At 50.5% G+C, this 15,375-nt stretch overlaps 1 protein-coding gene across 2 annotated transcripts in view; it reads right to left on the bottom strand.

Moving 5' to 3' along the window:
* The window catches only part of SART1 (spliceosome associated factor 1, recruiter of U4/U6.U5 tri-snRNP), a 204,242-nt gene that overhangs the window by 10,281 nt on the left and 178,586 nt on the right, over nucleotides 1-15,375 (bottom strand). The window lies entirely within an intron of this gene.

Raw genomic sequence — 15,375 nt, 5'->3', positions numbered from 1 at the left:
GGACATTCCGAGGAAAGGATTTTTGTTTAAACTAAGGGCTACAACCATACCAGCCCACACCAGAAACATACCGTACAACCGGAGTAACAGTAAACCAGATAACAGTATGAAGTAACAACAGCAACAAGCTGAAAACAAGAAATACACAACCCGTGTATAAACTAATTTTACCAGCAAGAATACACTGCAAGTAACAGTCCGCACTGGGATGGGCGCCCAGCATCCTCTACGGACTAGGAGAAAAGGATTTACCGGTAGGTACCAAAATCCTATTTTCTCTTTGGTCCTAGAGGATGCTGGGGACTCCAAAAGGACCATGGGGTTTATACCAAAGCTCCAGAACGGGCGGGAGAGTGCGGACGACTCTGCAGCACCGACTGAGCAAACGCAAGGTCCTCATCAGCCAGGGTATCAAACTTATAGAACTTAGCAAAAGTGTTTGAACCCGACCAAGTAGCTGCTCGGCAAAGCTGTAGCGCCGAGACGCCTCGGGCAGCCGCCTAAGATGAGCCCACTTTCCTGGTATAATGGGCTTTTACTGACTTCGGCACTGGTAGCCCGGCCGAAGAATGAGCCTGCTGAATCGTACTACAAATCCAGCGTGCAATAGTCTGTTTCGAAGCAGGATGACCAATCTTGTTGGAAGCATACAGGACAAACAGCGCCTCAGTTTTTCTGGCAACAGCTGTCCTAGTGACGTAGATCTTCAAAGCTCTCACATCATCCAGAGATTTTGGAATCGCCACAGCCTCCGTAGCCACCGGGACCATAATAAGTTGGTTAAAGTGAAATGAAGAAACCACCTTCGGCAGAAATTGTTGACGAGTCCTCAATTCCGCCCTATCCGAATGAAAAATCAAGTACGGGCTCTTATGAGATAAGGCCGCCAACTCTGACACTCGCCTGGCAGACGCCAGCGCCAACAGCATAACTACCTTCCAAGTGAGAAATTTCAACTCAACCTTACGCAAAGGTTCAAACCAGGAAGACATGAGAAACCGTAAGACCACATCAAGATCCCATGGAGCTACAGGAGGCACAAACGGAGGATTGATATGCATTACTCCTTTCACAAAAGTCTGAACCTCTGGGAGGACAGCTAATTCTTTTTGAAAGAAAATAGACAAAGCCAAAATCTGCACTTTGAAGGAGCCTAATTTCAGGCCTGCATCTACTCCCGCCTGCAAAAAGTGGAGAAAGCGACCCAAGTGAAAATCTTCCGCAGGAGCCATTTTAGACTCACACCAGGAAACATACTTTCTCCAAATACGGTGATAATGTTTCGCCGTAACCTCCTTCCTAGCCTTAATGAGAGTGGGAATGACCTCCCCGGGAATACCCTTACGAGCTAAGATCTGGCGCTCAACCTCCATGACGTCAAACGCAGCCGCGTTAAGTCTGGAAACACGCATGGACCCTGTGACAACAGGTCCTCTCTTAGAGGAAGCGCCCAACGATCTTCCACCAGTAACTCCTGAAGATCCGGGTAAAAGGCCCTTCTTGGCCAATCTGGAACAATGAGAATCACCTGAACCCTTGCTCGTCGAATGATCCCCAGTACCTTTGGAATGAGAGGAAGTGGAGGGAACACATACACCGACTGGAACACCCACGGAGACACCAGGGCGTCCACTGCACTTGCTTGGGGGTCCTTTGACCTGGAACAATATCTTGGGAGCTTCTTATTGAGACGAGACGCCATCATGTCGATCAACGGTATTCCCCAACGTTTTGTCACCTCTGCAAATACCTCTTGGTGAAGAGCCCACTCTCCCGGATGGAGATCGTGTCTGCTGAGGAAATCTGCTTCCCAGTTGTCCACTCCCGGTAGGAAGACTGCTGAGAGGGCGCTCACGTGTTGTTCCGCCCAGCGAAGGATTCTTGTGGCCTCCGCCATTGCCGCTCTGCTCCTTGTTCTGCCTTGATGGTTTATATGTGCCACCGCTGTGATGTTGCCTGACTGTACCAGGACAGGTCGACCCTGAAGAAGGCTTCTTGCTTGTAGCAGGCCGTGGTAAATGGCTCTTAACTCGAGAACATTTATGTGGAGACAAGCTTCCTGGAGCGACCATTTCCCCTGGAAGTTTCTTCCTTGGGTGACTGCGCCCCGGAGACTTGCATCTGTTGTCAGAAGTACCCAATCCTGGATACTGAATCGGCGTCCCCCTAGGAGGTGAGAACTTTGTAGCCACCACAGGAGAGAAATTCTGGCTCAGGGAGATAGACTTATCTTCCGGTGCATCTGCAGGTGAGACCCGGACCATTTGCTCAGCAAGTCCCACTAAAACACCCGGGCATGAAACCTGCCAAATGGAATGGCTTCGTACGCCGCAACCATTTTCCCCAGAACCAGAGTACAGTGATGGATTGACACACTCGTCGGCCTCAGAAGTTCCCTGACCATCGTCTGCAGTTCCAGGGCTTTTTCTTCTGGAAGAAATACTCTCTGTAAATCCGTGTCCAGAATCATGCCCAGAAAAGGCAGCCGAGTGGTCGGAATCAACTGAGATTTTGGCAAATTGAGTACCTAACCGTGCTGTCGCAGAACAGACAGTGACAAATTTACACTTCTCAGCAACCGTTCCTTGGACCTCGCCTTTATCAGGAGATCGTCCAAGTACGGGATAATTGTAACCCCTTGTTTGCGAAGGAGAACCATCATTTCCGCCATGACTTTGGTGAAAATCCTCGGAGCCGTGGAAAGCCCAAACGGCAACGTCCGAAATTGGTAATGAGAATCCTGTATCGCAAACCTGAGGAAGGCCTGATGCGAAGGATATATCGGGACGTGTAAGTAGGCATCCTTTATGTCGACTGACACCATAAAACCCCCCCCCTTCCAGGCTGGCAATTACCGCTCGAAGAGATTCCATCTTGAACTTGAAAACATTCAAGTATGAATTGAGGGATTTTAGATTCAGAATTGGTCTGACCGAACCGTCCGGTTTCGGCACAAGAAAGAGGCTCGAGTAGAACCCCTCCCCCCATTGGGACAAGAGAACGGGAACAATGACCCTTTGTAGACACAATTTTTGGATCGCTGCCAGCACCACCTCCCGTCCGGAAGAGCCACTGGTAAGGCCGAAATGAAGAACCGGTGAGGGGGCAACTCCCGAAACTCCAGCTTGTATCCATGAGACACAATCTCTAGGACCCAAGGATCCAGGTCTGATTGAATCCAGACCTGACTGATTATTTGCAGAAGGTCCCCCACCGGTCTGGACTCCCCCAGGGAAGCCCCAGCGTCATGCGGTGGACTTGGTAGAGGCAGGGGAGGACTTTTGGTCCTGGGCGCCTGACACTGCAGGCGGCTTTCTTCCTCTTCCTCTACCTTTTGAAGCGAGGAAGGACGAACCTTTTCCGCGCCTGTATTTATTGTGAAGAAAGGACTGCATCTGCTGATGTGGTGCCTTTTTCTGTTGTGTGGGAACATAAGGAAGAAAAGAGGACTTACCCGCAGTCGCGGTAGAGACCAGGTCAGCCAAGCCGTCCCCAAACAAGACAGTACCTTTGAAGGGTAAAGCTTCCATAGCTCTCTTGGAGTCGGCATCAGCATTCCATTGATGGATCCACAACGCCCTCCTGGCCGATATCGACATGGAATTGGCTCTTGATCCCAAGAGACAAACATCCCTCGCCGCATCATTCAGGTAATCTGCAGCGTCCTTGATATAACCAAGAGTCAAAAGAACATTATCTTTATCAAGGGTATCCATATCATTAGCTAAATTCTCAGCCCATTTAGCAATAGCACTACTCACCCATACCGACGCCACAGCAGGTCTGAGCAATGCACCCGAATTAGCGAAAATGGACTTCAGAGACGTCTCCAGCTTGCGATCCGCCGGATCTTTGAGAGCTGCCGTGTCAGGAGTCGGAAGCACCACTTTCTTAGATAAACGAGATAGAGCCTTGTCAACATTTGGAGACGCCTCCCATTTTTCCCTGTCATCAGAGGGGAAAGGATACGCCATGTAAATCCTCTTGGGAATCTGCCACCTCTTGTCCGGCGACTCCCAAGCCTTTTCACAAAGAGTATTCATTTCATGAGAGGGGGGAAACTTCACCTCTGGTTTTTTTCCCTTGAACAAGCAAATCCTTGTTTCCTGTACCGCAGGTTCATCAGAAATGTGTAAAACATCTTTTATAGCCACAATCATGTACTGAATACTCTTAACTAAACGTGGATGTAAAGCAGCCTCAGTGAAATCGACCTCGGAATCGGAGTCCGTGTCGGTATCAGTATCTACCACTTGAGTAAATGGCCGCTTTTGCGACCCGGATGGGGTCTGCACCTGAGACAAAGCCTCTTCCATGGACTTTTTCCACACCTGTGTCTGTGACTCAAACTTATCTAACCTCTTTAATAAAGAAGCTACATTCGTATTTATCGTACTTAACAATGCGAGTAAATCAAGTGTCGGCTGCGCCGACAGGCCCAAATCTAGCCCCGCATCCGCTCCCCCAATAACCTCCTCTGGTGAATAACATTCAGCCTCGGACATGCCGACACGTAGTACCGACACACAGATACACACAGAACGTCTCAGCTATGTGACAGGCCCACAATGAAGCCCAGGTAGAGGACACAGAGGGAGTATGCCAGCTCACACCCCAGCGCCCATATACCCAGCGCCCATATATCCCGTCAAAAGATATGTACCCAGCGCTGCTTAAATAATAATAAAATGCCCCACACCGCGCCCCGCCCCCCCGATTAGCTCCCCGTTACTTGTGAAAGGAGATGTGGTGGTCCCGGGCAGCGTCTCCTTCAGCCGCGTGTTGAAGGAGAAGATGGCGCTGTGAGCCGCGGGATGAAGCTCCGCCCCTTCCCAGAGCGCTTCGGCCCGCCAAATTTGAAAATGAAAAGATGCCGGCGGGGGTTTGAGAAACGGTGCCGAGGCACCGAAAAGTTTTCTGCCGGTCCCCGAACCTCAGTAACATGCTGCCCAGGGCCCCCCTCCCCAGCGCCCTGTGAGTGCCGTTGGTGAAAGTGTGTGGGAGCATGGAGCGCAGCGTTACCGCTGCGCTGTACCTGGTTACTGAAGTCTTCTGCCGTCATGAAGTCTTCTGTTCTTCTCATACTCACCCGACTTCTTTCTTCTGGCTGCTGTGAGGGGATTGACGGCACGGCTCCGGGAACAAGCAGCTAGGCGCACCAAGTGATCGAACCCTCTGGAGCTAATGGTGTCCAGTAGCCGAGAAGCAGAGCCCTTAACTAAGTAGAAGTAGGTCTGTTTTCTCCCCTCAGTCCCACGATGCAGGGAGCCTGTAGCCAGCAGGTCTCCCTGAAATTAAAAAACCTAACAAAAGTATTTTCTAGAGAAACTCAGGAGAGCTCCCCTAGTGAATGTCCAGTCAGTCCTGGGCACAAAGTCTAACTGGGGTCTGGAGGAGGGGCATAGAGGGAGGAGCCAGTTCACACCCAGTTTAAGTCTTTTCAGTGTGCCCAAGCTCCTGCGGATCCCGTCTATACCCCATGGTCCTTTTGGAGTCCCCAGCATCTTCTAGGACGTAAGAGAAATCCTGATAAAAAATATCAGGTTACAAAACGCTTTTTACACACTTTCCCATTTACACCTGAAGGTAGGAAAAATTGTGACGAACCCCCAGCCGTAGACGTATCAGTGTCCCGCCTCTCAAAAAACGAGATTTATGGTAAGAACTTACCTTTGTTAAATCTCTTTCTGCGAGGTACACTGGGCTCTACAAGGATAGACATTGGGGTGTAGAGTAGGATCTTGATCCGAGGCACCAACAGGCTCAAAGCTTTGACTGTTCCCAGAATGCACAGCGCCGCCTCCTCTATAACCCCGCCTCCCTGCACAGGAGCTCAGTTTTTAGTTAACCAGCCCAATGCCGTCGCAGGAAGAGACGACAACGGTTAGTAGCCACATACACCATACTCTCACGACAGGAGAAGTGTCAGCGGCTAATGCCATACCAACCCAAAGAAGCTAAGTGCGTCAGGGTGGGGCGCCTTGTGGAGCCCAGTGTACCTCGCAGAAAGAGATTTAACAAAGGTAAGTCCTTACCATAAATCTCGTTTTCTGCTGCGGGGTACACTGGGCTCCACAAGGATAGACATTGGGGATGTCCTAAAGCAGTTCCTTATGGGAGGGGACGCACTGTAGCTGGCACAAGAACCCGGCGTCCAAAGGAAGCATCCTGGGAAGCGGCAGTATCGAAGGCATAGAACCTTATGAACGTGTTCACAGAGGACCACGTAGCCGCCTTGCACAATTGTTCAAGGGTCGCACCACGGCGGGCCGCCCAAGAAGGTCCAACAGACCGAGTAGAATGGGCCGTAATGTGAGCAGGAGCCGACCGACCAGCCCTCACATAAACATGTGCAATCACCATTCTAATCCATCTGGCCAAAGTCTGCTTGTGAAATCCAAACAGTACAAAGAGAGAATCAGATTTCCTAATGGATGCAGTTCTCTAAACATAGATACGGAGAGCCCGTACCACATCCAAAGACCGCTCTTTGGGAGTCAGATCAGGAGAAACAAGTGCCGGAACTACAATCTCCTGGTTAAGGTGGAACGAGGAGACCACCTTCGGTAAATATCCGGGACGATTCCTCAGAACCGCCTGGTCACGGTGAAATATCAGATATGGGGAACTACAGGACAAGGCTCCCAAATCAGACAGTCTTATAGCTGAAGCAATAGCCAGCAGAAACACCACCTTAAAGGAAAGCCACTTAAGATCAGCTGAACCAAGAGGTTCAAACAGACTCTTGTAACGCCTCCAAAACCACCGACAAGTCCCAAGGAGCCACAGGCGGGACATACGGAGGTTGGATACGCAACACACCCTGAGTAAAGGTATGCACATCAGGCAAGGTCGCAATTTTTCTCTGAAACCACACCAACAAGGCAGAAATATGAACCTTGAAGGAGGCCAGACGCAGGCCTAAGTCCAAAACTTGGAAGCGTCATAATCGTTAGATGCGCACCAAACAAAGTAAGAATGCCAGACCCTATAGTAAATCTGAGCAGAAGCCGGTTTCCGGGCCCGCAACATTGTTTGAATGACCGCCTCTGAAAACCCTTTAGCCCTTAAGACGGAAGCTTCAAGAGCCACGCCGTCAAAGACAGCCGGGCTAGGTCCTGGTAGACACAGGGGCCCTGAACGAGGAGGTCTAGGCGTTGTGGAAGTAGAATTGGACGCTCTGACGATAGGCCTTGCAGGTCTGAGAACCAGTGCCGTCTGGGCCACGCTGGAGCTATGAGAAGCAGAATTCCTTTTTCTTGCTTGAACTTCCGAATTACCCTGGGCAGGAGTGACACCGGAGGGAACACGTACGGCAGCCGAAACCTCCACGGCACCGCCAGCGCATCCACGAATGCTGCTTGAGGATCCCTTGCCCTTGCTCTGAAGACCGGAACCTTGTGATTGTGTCGAGACGCCATCAGATCTACGTCTGGAGACCCCACTTTTCCACTAGGAGTTGAAACACTTCTGGATGGAGGCCCCACTCGCAGGCATGTACGTCCTGACTGAGAAAGTCCGCTTCCCAATTCAGGACTCCCGGAAAGAAGATTGCCGATATGGCCGGTAAATGTAGAATCCGTGAGACTTCCTTCATTGCCAGACGGCTTCGAGTGCCGCCTTGATGATTTATGTAAGCCACTATGGTGGCGTTGTCCGACTGGACTTGAACAGGACGGTTCTGAATTAAATGCTGGGCTAGGTTCAATGCATTGAAGACCGCCCGCAATTCCAGAATGTTGATTAAGAGGAGGGACTCCTCCTTGGTCCACCGACCCTGAAGGGAGTGTTGCTCCAGCACCGCGCACCAACCTCTTAGACTGGCATCTGTCGTCAACAGGACTTAGTTGGATATCCAGAAGGGACGGCCCCTGCACAAATGTTAATACTGGAGCCACCAGAGCAGCGACAAAGGGATCTGCGGAGTCAATGTGATCATCTGAGACCTGATCCGGTGAGGCAGGCCGTCCACTTGGCTAGAATCAGCCTCTGGAGGGGGCGAGAATGGAATTGAGCATACTCCAACATGTCGAATGATGATACCATGAGGCCCAGCAACGAATCCTGTCCTGAAGCTTCAGGACTTTCTCCTGACACAAGAACAACTTCTGGTTGTGAGTGTCCAATAGCGCTCCCAGGGATCAGGGAGGATTTCTTCCAGTTGATGAGCCACCCGTTGGCTTGCAGAAACCAGACCGTCATATCTAGTTGACGTAGGAGAAGTTCTGGGGAATTTGCCAGGATTAACAAGTTGTCCAGATACGGCAGTATCCTGACCCCTTGACGGCGGAGTACTATCGTCATCACCGCCATGACTTAGGTGAAGACTCGCGGAGCCGTTGTTAAACCAAAAGGTAACGCCCGAAACTGGTAATGGAGGTTGCCAATAGCAAACCTCAGATATTGCTGATGTGACGCTGCTATAGGAATATGCAGGTAAGCATCCTGTATGTCCAGGGAGACCATGTAGTCCTCAGGTTCCAAGGCCAGAATTAGGGAGCGAAGGGTTTCCCTACGGAACTTGGAAATCTTCACAAACCTGTTCAATGCCTTGAGGTTGAGAATGGGCCGGGAGGACCCATTCGGTTTCGGGACTAGAAACAGCGGAGAATAGTACCCAGGGCCCCTCTGCGCAAGAGGCACCTGTACTACGACTTCTGTATCCAGGAGGGCTTGTACCACCGAATGCAGTGTGTTTGCCTTTGTCTGGTCCAATGGGATGTCTGTCTGGCAAAATTGATGAGGGGGTCGGTTTTTGAAGGTTATGGGGTAACCTCGAGTGACGACTTCCTGTACCCAGGCATCTGAAGTGGTCTTCAACCATTCCTGGGTATACCCTAGAAGCCGGCCCTCCACCCTGGGATCCCCCAGGGGGAGGCCCACCCCGTCATGCGGCAGGCTTATCGCCTTGGAAGCTGGCTGACGGGCCGCCCAGGCTCTTTTGGGCTTTGGCTTACCAGGTTTGGAAATGTGGTCCTGCTTGTTGTACGCCTGACCTTTTGCTTTACCTGAAGGACGAAAGGAAGTACCTTTAGCCTTCGACACAGAAGGAGTGGTACTTGGCAGACAGGCAGTTTTGTCAGTAGCCAAGTCAGCCACTATCTTATTTAAGTCCTCCCCAAACAGAATATCTCCCTTGAAAGGGAGTACCTCCAGGGTTTTTCTAGAGTCCAGATCCACAGACCAGGATCTCAGCCACAATATCCGGCGAGCCAGGACTGACATAGTAGAGGCCTTGGCTGCTAGAATACCGGCATCGGAAGCCGCCTCTTTAATATAGCGAGAAGCTGTGACAATATATGACAAGCATTGTCTAGCATGGTCAGAAGAGATTTCAGCTTCTAACTCCAAGGCCCATGCTTCAATAGCCTCTGCAGCCCATGTTGCTGCAATAGTGGGCCTTTGTGCAGCACCCGTAAGGGTGTAAATCGCTTTCAGACAACCCTCCACACGTTTATCCGTAGGCTCCTTTAGAGACGTGACGGTAGTGACAGGTAGAGCTGAGGAAACCACCATCCTAGCCACATGTGAGTCTATTGGAGGAGGTGTTGCCCAATTCTTAGACAGCTCTGGTGCGAGGGGATAGCGAGCTAGCAACTTCTTTTGAGGCACAAACTTCGTACCCGGGTTTTCCCAGGGTTCCTGACGTATATCTACTAGGTGGTCAGAGTGAGGTAAAACTTGTTTAACCACCTTCTGACGCTTGAACCTATCTGGTTTCTTAGGAGCGACGGATGGCTCGGGATCATCCGTAATCTATAGAATTAACTTAATAGCCTCCAAAAGATCAGGAACATCCACATGTGAACCACCCTCCCCATCAGCCGTATCCGAGTCAGAACCTGTGGGGTCAGTGTAAGTGCCGTCTTCATCAGACGAAGTGTCAGTGACAGCAGTGGATTGTGAGGAGACAAGCGCTCGCTTAGAGGACCTCTTGGACTTAGGCGAGCGATGGTCAGACTTTTTAGTAGTCAGGGACTGCTTCAACTGGGCAGATAAATTGTCCGCCCACGGCGGGTTAACTGCAGGGACCACATACGGTTGTACCGGCATAGGAGGTCCTTTAGGGGGTGTTAGTTTATTAACTAGCGTATGTAGAAGCGTGTAAAAAGCGGCCCACGGTGGGTCATTATGTACCCCTGTTGCCACAGTCCCACTGGGGGGCAAGGAGCCCCCAGAACCAGAGCCCACAGCTGCTATATTCTCCTCATAGGGATCTGTGGCTTCAGCAACACCGGCAGTGTGTTCAGCCCCAGAACCGTTACCCTCAGAAGCAGACATGATATAACTTGCAGTATCAGGTAACACAGTACAATTGGCAGCAGCACAATACCTCTTACCCAAACCCCTGCGCAGTGTAGTCAGCACAAGCAGAGATAAAGGAGAGATATGGTGACTAAAATCACAGAGAAAAAATAAGATTTTACTAACCGGTAAATCTATTTCTCGTAGTCCGTAGTGGATGCTGGGGACTCCGTAAGGACCATGGGGAATAGACGGGCTCCGCAGGAGACATGGGCACTTTAAGAAAGAATTTAGATTCTGGTGTGCTCTGGCTCCTACCTCTATGTCCCTCCTCCAGACCTCAGTTAGAGAAACTGTGCCCGGAAGAGCTGACAGTACAAGGAAAGGATTTTGGTAATCCAGGGCAAGATACATACCAGCCACACCAATCACACCGTATAACTTGTGATAACCTTACCCAGTTAACAGTATGAACAACAACAGAGCATCAGATCAACCCTGATGCAACTATAATATAACCCTTATTGAAGCAATAACTATTTACAAGCATTGCAGAAGAAGTCCGCACTTGGGACGGGCGCCCAGCATCCACTACGGACTACGAGAAATAGATTTACCGGTAAGTAAAATCTTATTTTCTCTAACGTCCTAGTGGATGCTGGGGACTCCGTAAGGACCATGGGGATTATACCAAAGCTCCCAAACGGGCGGGAGAGTGCGGATGACTCTGCAGCACCGAATGAGCCAATACAAGGTCCTCCTCAGCCAGGGTATCAAACTTGTAGAACCTTGCAAAGGTGTTTGAACCTGACCAAGTAGCCGCTCGGCAAAGCTGTAATGCCGAGACCCCTCGGGCAGCCGCCCAAGAAGAGCCCGCTTTCCTTGTGGAATGGGCCTTAACTGATTTAGGCAGCGGCAATCCAGCCGCAGAATGAGCCTGCTGAATCGTGTTACAGATCCAGCGAGCAATAGTTTGCTTTGAAGCAGGCGCCCCAAGCTTGTTGGAAGCATACAGGATAAACAAAGATTCTGTTTTCCTGACCCTAGCCATTCTGGCTACATAACCCTTCAAAGCCCTGACCACATCCAGTAACTCGGAATCCTCAAAGTCATTAGTAGCCACAGGCACCACAATAGGTTGATTTATATGAAAGGATGAAACCACTTTTGGCAGAAATTGTGGGCGGGTCCGCAATTCTGCTCTATCCGCATGGAAAACCAGATAAGGGCTTTGATGTGACAAAGCCGCCAATTCTGACACATGCCTAGCCGAAGCCAAGGTTATTAGCATGACCACCTTCCAGGTGAGATATTTCAATTCCACCGTCTTGAGTGGTTCAAACCAGTGTGATTTCAGGAAACTCAACACCACGTTAAGATCCCAAGGTGCCACTGGAGGCACAAAAGGGGGCTGAATATGCAGCACTCCCTTTACAAACGTCTGAACTTCAGGCAGAGAAGCCAATTTTTTTTTTTTGAAAGAAAATGGATAGGGCCGAAATCTGGACCTTAATGGAACCCAATTTTAGGCCCAAAGTCACTTCCGACTGTAGGAAGTGAAGGAAACGGCCCAGCTGGAATTCCTCCGTAGGGGCATTCCTGGTTTCACACCAAGCAACATATTTTCGCCATATACGGTGATAATGTTGAGCCGTCACGTCCTTCCTTTATCAGCGTAGGAATGACCTCATCCGGAATGCCTTTTTCTGCTAGGATCCGGCGTTCAACCGCCATGCCGTCAAACGCAGCCGCGGTAAGTCTTGGAACAGACAGGGCCATTGTTGCAACAAGTCCTGTCTTAGAGGCAGAGGCCACGGGTCCTCTGTGAGCATTTCTTGCAGATCTGGATACCAAGTGCTTCTTGGCCAATCCGGAAAAATTTGTATTGTTCTCACTCCTCTTTTTCTTATGATTCTCAGCACCTTGGGTATGAGAGGAAGAGGAGGAAATACATAGACCGACTGGAACACACACGGCGTCACCAGTGCGTCCACAGTTATCGCCTGAGGGTCTCTCGACCTGGCGCAATACTTCTGTAGCTTTTTGTTGAGGCGGGATGCCATCATGTCCACCTGTGGCAGCTCCCACCGACTTGCAACCTGCGCGAAGACTTCTTGATGAAGTCCCCATTCTTCCTGGTGGAGGTTGTGCCTGCTGAGGAAGTCTGCTTCCCAGTTGTCCACTCCCGGAATGAACACTGCTGACAGTGCGCTTACGTGATTCTCCGCCCAGCGAAGAATTCTGGTAGCTTCTACCATCGCCACCCTGCTCCTTGTGCCGCCTTGGCGGTTTACATGAGCCACTGCGGTGATGTTGTCTGACTGAATCAGAACTGGGTGGTCGCGAAGTAGGGACTCCGCATGGCGTAGGGCGTTGTATATGGCCCTTAGTTCCAGGATGTTGATGTGGAGGCAAGTCTCCTGACTTGACCATAGACCTTGGAAATTTCTTCCCTGTGTGACTGCCCCCCACCCTCGGAGGCTTGCATCCGTGGTCACCAGGACCCAGTCCTGAATGCCGAATCTGCGGCCCTCGAGGAGGTGAGCACTCTGCAGCCACCACAGGAAGAGACACCCTGGCCCTGGGGGATAGGGTGATTAACCGATGCATCTGAAGATGTGATCCGGACCATTTGTCCAGTAGATCCCATTGAAACGTCCTTGCATGGAACCTGCCGAAAGGAATGGCCTCGTATGATGCCACCATCTTTCCCAGGACTCGCGTGCAGTGATGCACCGACACCTGTTTTGGTTTCAATAGGTTTCTGACCAGTGTCATGAGCTCTTGAGCCTTCTCCATCGGGAGATAAACCCTCTTCTGGTCTGTGTCCAGAATCATGCCCAGGAAGGGCAGACGAGTCGTAGGAATCAACTGCGACTTTGGAATATTTAGAATCCAGCCGTGTTGTCATAACACTTCCAGAAAGCGTGCTACGCTGATCAGCAACTGCTCTCTGGACCTCGCCTTTATGAGGAGATCGTCCAAGTATGGGATAATTGTGACCCCTTGCTTCCACAGGAGTACCATCATTTCTGCCATTACCTTGGTAAATATTCTCGGTGCCGTGGAGAGACCAAACGGCAACATCTGAAGTTGGTAATGACAATCCTGTACCACAAATCTGAGGTACGCCTGATGAGGTGGATAAATGGGGACATGAAGGTATGCATCCTTTATGTCCAGAGACACCATAAAATCCCCCCCTTCCAGGCTTGCGATGACCGCTCTGAGCGATTCCATCTTGAACTTGAACCTTTTCAGGTATATGTTCAGGGATTTTAAATTCAATATGGGTCTGACCAAACCGTCCGGTTTCGGTACCACAAACATGGTCGAATAATAACCCTTTCCTCGTTGAAGGAGGGGAACCTTGACCACCACCTGTTGAAGATACAATTTGTGAATTGCAGCTAACACTATTTCCCTCTCTAAGGGGGAAGCTGGCAGGGCCGATTTGAGGTATCGGTGAGGGGGCATCTCTTCGAACTCCAGCTTGTATCCCTGAGACACAATATCTATTGCCCAGGGATCCACCTGTGAGTGAACCCACTTGTGGCTGAAATTTCGGAGACGCGCCCCCACCGGGCCTGGCTCCGCCTGTGGAGCCCCAGCGTCATGCGGTGGATTTAGTGGAAGCCGGGAAGGACTTCTGTTCCTGGGAACTAGCTGTGTGGTGCAGCTTCCTTCCTCTGCCCCTGCCAAGAAAGGACGCACCTCGGACTTTCTTGCCTTTTTGTGATCGAAAGGACTGCATTAGGCTGTGAGGAAACATATGGCAAAAATTTTACTTTCCAGCAGTAGCTGTGGAGACCAGGTCCGAGAGACCCTCCCCAAACAATTCCTCACCCTTGTAAGGTAAAACCTCCATGTGCCTTTTTGGGTCGGCATCACCTGTCCATTGCCGAGTCCACAGGACCCTTCTGGCAGAAATCGACATTGCATTTATTCTAGAGCCCAGTAGGCTAATGTCTCTTTGAGCATCTCTCATATATAGGACAGCGTCTTTTATATGCCCCAGGGTCATTAATATAGTATCCTTGTCTAGGGTATCAAGTTCCTCAGATAAGGTATTCGTCCATGCTGCTACAGCACTACACACCCAGGCCGACGCAATTGCCGGCCTCAGTAAGGTACCTGAATGTGTATAAATGGACTTCAGGATGCTTTCTATCCGCAGCATCTTTTAGGGTGGCCGTATCCTGTGACGGCAGGGCTACCCTCTTGGATAAGCGTGTTAAAGCTTTGTCCACCCTAGGGGAGGATTCCCAGCGTAACCTGTCCGTTGGCGGGAAGGGATACGCCATCAGCATCCGTTTGGAAATCTGCAGTTTTTTTATCTGGAGATTCCCAAGCCTTTTCACATAACTCATTTAGCTCGTGTGAAGGGGGGGGGGGGGGGAGGTCACCACCTGCCTTTTTTTCCCATACATATGAACCCTCTTGTCAGGGACTGGGGTTTCCTCTGTGATGTGCAACACATCATTAATTGCTATAATCATATAACGGATGGATTTAGCCAATTTAGGCTGTAACTTTGCATCATCTTAATCGACACTGGAGTCAGAATCCATGTCGGTATCTGTGTCAACAATTTGGGATAGTGGGCGCTTCTGAGACCCTGACGGCCTCTGCGACATAGGATCAGGCACGGGCTGAGACCCTGACTGTCCTAAGGTTTCAGCTTTATCCAACCTTTTATGCAAGGAATTAACATTATCATTTAAAACCTTCCACATATCCATCCAATCAGGTGTCGGCGGAGACACCACATTCATTTGCTCCCGCTCTGTTTCCACATAGCCTTCCTCGTCAAACATGTCGACACAAGCGTACCGTCACACCACACACACAGGGAATGCTCTTTTTGAAGACAGTTCCCCCACAAGGCCCTTTGGAGAGACAGAGAGAGAGTATGCCAGCACACACCCCAGCGCTATATAACCCAGGAATAACACAGTAACTTAATGTTATCCCAGTAGCCGCTGTTATATTGCTTTTTGCGCCAAATTATGTGCCCCCCCTCTTTTTTTACCCTCTTCTACCGTGTATCTGCAGGGGAGAGCCTGGGGAGCTTCCTCTCAGCGGAGCTGTGGAGAAAAAATGGCGCTGGTGAGTGCTGAGGAAGAAGCC

This window comes from Pseudophryne corroboree, chromosome 11, assembly GCF_028390025.1.
Source record: "Pseudophryne corroboree isolate aPseCor3 chromosome 11, aPseCor3.hap2, whole genome shotgun sequence".
NCBI lineage: Eukaryota > Metazoa > Chordata > Amphibia > Anura > Myobatrachidae > Pseudophryne > Pseudophryne corroboree.
The sequence above is the reverse complement of the archived record's forward strand: the minus strand, read 5'-3'. Positions and strand labels throughout refer to the sequence as shown.